The sequence below is a fragment of the Erinaceus europaeus genome, chromosome 9 (assembly GCF_950295315.1).
Source record: "Erinaceus europaeus chromosome 9, mEriEur2.1, whole genome shotgun sequence".
Taxonomy (NCBI): Eukaryota; Metazoa; Chordata; class Mammalia; order Eulipotyphla; family Erinaceidae; genus Erinaceus; species Erinaceus europaeus.
The window spans coordinates 57,449,853-57,454,502 of record NC_080170.1 but is presented as its reverse complement, the minus strand read 5'-3'; the positions used below and the strand labels follow the sequence as shown (position 1 = coordinate 57,454,502).

Genomic DNA, 4,650 nt, shown 5'->3' with positions numbered 1-4,650 from the left:
GGCGACTCACACAGGGCACTTGGCTGAAGAACATCCTGGGCAGAGTCCAGGAGGGCTGGCTGTTCTCTGGGCAGCACACAGCTGACAGGGTTTATCCTGACTCACAAGCAGCTTTCACACAGACCCTTGAGTTTTATTTTAACTCAGGTACTCATTCTCAGAACACAGCAATCCTCCAGTCTCCCCATTAGTACACACTCACTCAGCTCCTCTTCTGATCCAGGACCTACTCTGGTCCTGGAATCTGCACAGGGAGGACAATCAAGAGTCCTTGGTACAGACATAGAGATTGAGAGAGAAAGAGTGAGTGAGATAGATAAATAGAGAGACAGAGAGAGAGAGGAGATATACCAGGCACAGTGAGGAAGAGACTACAAGCAAAGCTGTACAGCTTCTGACCACCATTCACACTTCTCCAAAAGTGTAGACGGTCAAGGCTTCCCGGTGAGGAAGGGATGGGTATGTGTTCATCTAAGAGCTTCTCTGGATTTGCCCTTGGACTCTTACACATTCAGTTAAATGAATGTATTGATATCACTTCCTAACACTGATAAGATTGCTGTGATGTGCAGGTTCCTCTTTTTCTCTTATATATGACAGCATATGGGACTGCAGCAGAGGAGGTGGAGCCTAGGCTGGAGTTGGACCAAAAAGTAAGTGCTTCCACATTCAATCCTTGACAGCACATGTGCCTCAGGGATTGTCTGTGTAGGTCTCTCTCCATCACATTAGACAAGTAATAAATCTCTGAAGATGTCTAGCAGCTATTAAAGAATTTAAATCTCATTTATGCTTTTCTAATATTTTCTTCCTAACTTCACTAGTGACACACTGCTCCTGCCCCCTACTAGATGGGTTGATTCTGGTGCCTACAGTGAAATGATTCCGCATGCTGACTGGATTGAGTCTCCTGTGTGCTGGGCCTGTGACCACACCAGCAGGCCAGGGGCCAGGGTAACAGGGGCTGAAGGGCACCTGTCAGTAGGACCAGTGACTTCCAAGAGAGCAGGCATTGGTGGACAAGCCAGAGGAGCAGAGAGGAACTGCCACAGAGACCTGGAGCTAGAAGTGGACACTTGGCTCTGCTAGAGTGAGTTCTTCACACTGAAAAGTGACCACTGGAATTTCCCCCACAGAGAAAGAGCCTGCAGTGCAGGAAGGCCACATATTCTGTGAGGGCTCAGCTCCTGCACCTCTCTGAAGACCTCAAGAGGGCCTTTCTCTCTGCCTTCATTATGTGGGAGGCTGCCTTGAGCAATGCAGACTAAGAGTGCCCAGAGGATAAGCTGTGGGCCCACTTTTGACTGTGACAAGTCACCCAGGGTAGAAGGCAATGTGCTCACAACCTCAGCCAGTTGTACCACTTCTTAAAAAAAAAAAAAAAAACACCAAAAACCATGGAGGTTATGAGCACTGATCTGGTAAACATGCCCATGGCTTTGCTCAATGCCAGGTGAGAAGGGGATTATGCAGTGAGACACCAGCAGGTGGGAGAGAGGCCTCCCCACAGCTGTGAGGTCACCAACATCCTGGTTCCCTTCAGCACAAGCAAAAGTCAGCACGAGAGGAAATTGGACAATTCCAACAGGAAGGTAACATGGCATTTCATGATCTTTTTGGTCTCTCAACAATTGACATGAGCACAACGCACTTAAAATTAACCCCAACAGAGGTCCCTAGTTCCACTCAAATTAAATACCAGTGGGAAACACTGCACTGCCAGGTGCTAAATCACCCTTAATGGAAGCTCCTATAACAGCCTGCACAGCCTGGGTGACTCCATAGAGAGCTTGGCCGGTGAGCATGCTGGGCAGAGATAAGGAGGGCTGCAACCTCTGCAGAATATGCCTAGGGTGTTGGATACATGATTCAGTCAGGAACGGGCTTTACACAAACTCATGATTTGTCCTCTTTTCTAAGATCCAGCTACCCACTCTACCTCCTTCTCCTTCACAACAAAGCCAACAACCTTTCTGCATATCAGCCAGCACACACACAAGCCATCCTAAGAGACAAGGACTCCTATGAAGCTGGGTCTCATCCTAGAAAGAGTAAAGAGGGCCTGCCTCTGAGAGAAAGAGAGACAGAGACAGAGACAGAGAGAAAGAGAGATGACCTAATGCCAGAAAGAGATGAAGAAACTAGGAGCAGGTTGTACACCTTCTGGCCGTCCAACACACCAGTGTAGACAGTTAAGCCTTCCTAGCTGGTGAAGGAAGGGTCTACATTCATCTCACAGCATAAGTAACTCCTCTGGATTTACACTTCTTCTTTTACACATTGAGTTAAATATATGGCTTTATGTCATTTCATGCTCTGGCAGGATTGTGATATGCAGGTCACTCTTTTTCTCTTATAAATGACAGCATATGGAAACTGGAGGCCAGGAAGTGGAGTCTTGCATGGAGTTGAAGAAAACAGTAAGTGCTCCCAAATTCAATCCTTGACATCACATGTGCCAGAGTAGTGGCCTGGGCAGATTTTTCTCTCTCACACGTAAGACAAATATACGTCTTTGAAAATATGTGGAAGGAACTTAGGAATTTAAATCTCATTCACGTTTTCTACTATTTCCTTCCTCATACCACTGGTGACACACTCAGGGCCTCTGGCCGTACCAGCAGGCAGGACAGTAGGAAAATGGGCTTTAGGGCACTTGACAGTGGGGCCAGTGGCATTGGCAGGAGGGTCACTAGGACAACAGGCAGTGGAAGGCAGGCCACAGGAGCACATACCAGCTTGGAAAGAGACCTGAAGAGAGAAATGAACCCCTGACTCTGATAGAGTGAGTTCTTCCCACTAACAGGGGACCAGAGAACCTTCCCCAACAGAGAAAGAGCTGGCACTGCAAGGTGAACACCTGGGTGCTGTGGGGTTCAGCCCCTGCTCCCCTCTGAGTGAATAAAGAGGCTCTGTACACCCTGCCTTCTCCTGGAGGAGCTGTGTGCAGGAAGGTGCAGGCAGGGAGCAGCTGAGGAGCAAGTGCAGTGAGGAGCCCCCAGACTCCTGCAGTCTACCTTCATCCAGTGGGAGCAAGCTTAGAGCTGCACCCAATAGGAACACCAGAGTATGAGCTGCAGGCCCAGTGCTGAGTGTGGTGTGCAACCAGGGATCCAGCCAATAGTGCCCACAGTACTCAGCCCATGGTGCTGCTTCTAGGGAAAGAACCTCATGTGATTATCAAGCCTGATATTATAAACACACCTATGAACTTCTTCCATCCCAGGTGACAAACATAAGCAGCAAGGTAGCAACTACAGGGGTGATAGAGGCTTCCCCACAGCTCTGGTGTCAACAGCTTTCAGATGTGCTTGACCACAGCCAGGGCATCTAAAAGAAATGAAGATTGGACAATGCCAACAGGAAGGTAACTAACTATTGCACCTCATGATTTTTCTATTTATTAACTCTATGCGCATAGAGATTTCTGGAAGTAGCGAGAAAAGGGGTCCCTAGCTCTGCTCAAGTTTGTTTTCAGTAAAAAGCAGTGCCCAGCAGAGGTGCTGCGGCATCCTTCATGGAAGGTCCATGCAGAGCTGGACAGCCTGGGTGACTGCCTCAGAGCACTTGGCCAGTGAGCAGCCTTGGGAAAGATCAGAAAAGTTGCAAGCTCTGCAGGGAATTGCTCTCATGGTGGATGCCTGACTCTGTCAGAAACAGCCTTCAAACAGACTCTGGAGTTGTCAAATCTGCTCAGATTCAGCTTCCCAATTTCTCTGGAGCTGCTGCACTACCACAAAGTAACTACCCACCTGTCTCCTGGCCAACACACACACACACACACAGGCAACCAGTCCTTCCTCAGAAATGAAAACTCCATGGGTCCTGGATGACATTCTAGGAAGAAACACAGAGGGTCTACCTCAAGCTGGCAGGAGGGAGGGTGAGAGAGAGAGAGAGAGAGAGAGTGGGAGAGTGAGAGAGTGAGAGAGTGAGAGAGATAAAACAGAATGCTAGCACAGATGTGACAGACTAGCCAAGCTGTAAGACACAGATACGAGAGAGGAGACTAGGCAAGCTGTACACATTTTGGCCACCCTTGCTTTTCCACCAAGTGCAGATGGTCAAAGCTTCCCAGTCAGGGAAGCAATGGTCTGTGATTAACCCTCGAGAGCATGAGAAACCCCTCTGGATTAGCACTTCTGCTCTTGTACATTCAATCCAAGGCATGGTTTTATGTCATTTATTAGCTCTGACGTGCTAGTTGTGACATGCTGGTTACTCTTTTTCTCTTACAGCTAACAGCACAGGGCAACTGCTGTCCAGGAGGTTAAGCCTTGGCCGGAGATGGAGAGAACCATAAGTGTTCTCAAGGTAGATCTAGGATAGTACATGTACCAGAGAGATGATCTGGGTAGGTCTCTCTCCATCCTAGGTGAGGGAAATAATAAGTGTTTGAAGATGAGTGGCAGCTATTAAAGAATTTGAATCTCATGCATGTTTTTCAAATATTCCCTTCCTAATGTCACTGGTGACACACTGCTATTCCCACAATTAAATGAACTGATTCTGGTGCAACATTAGAACAACTCTGCATGTTGGCTGGGATGAGTCTCCTGTGTACCCAGGCCTGTGACCACATGAGCAGGCTGGGGACAGGGATGCCATGGGCACTGGGGTACATGTCAGTGGGGCCAGTGACATCTGCAG

The 4,650-nt window shown here is 48.3% G+C and overlaps 1 long non-coding RNA gene across 1 annotated transcript; it reads left to right on the top strand.

Annotated features, from left to right (window-relative positions):
• Positions 1-703: 703 nt before the first annotated feature.
• LOC132540409 (uncharacterized) lies at positions 704-4,434 on the top strand. Its single transcript, XR_009551597.1, has 4 exons — positions 704-1,090; positions 1,454-1,592; positions 2,367-2,496; positions 4,239-4,434. It is a non-coding gene; the product is annotated as an uncharacterized LOC132540409 (long non-coding RNA).
• Positions 4,435-4,650: the final 216 nt, after the last annotated feature.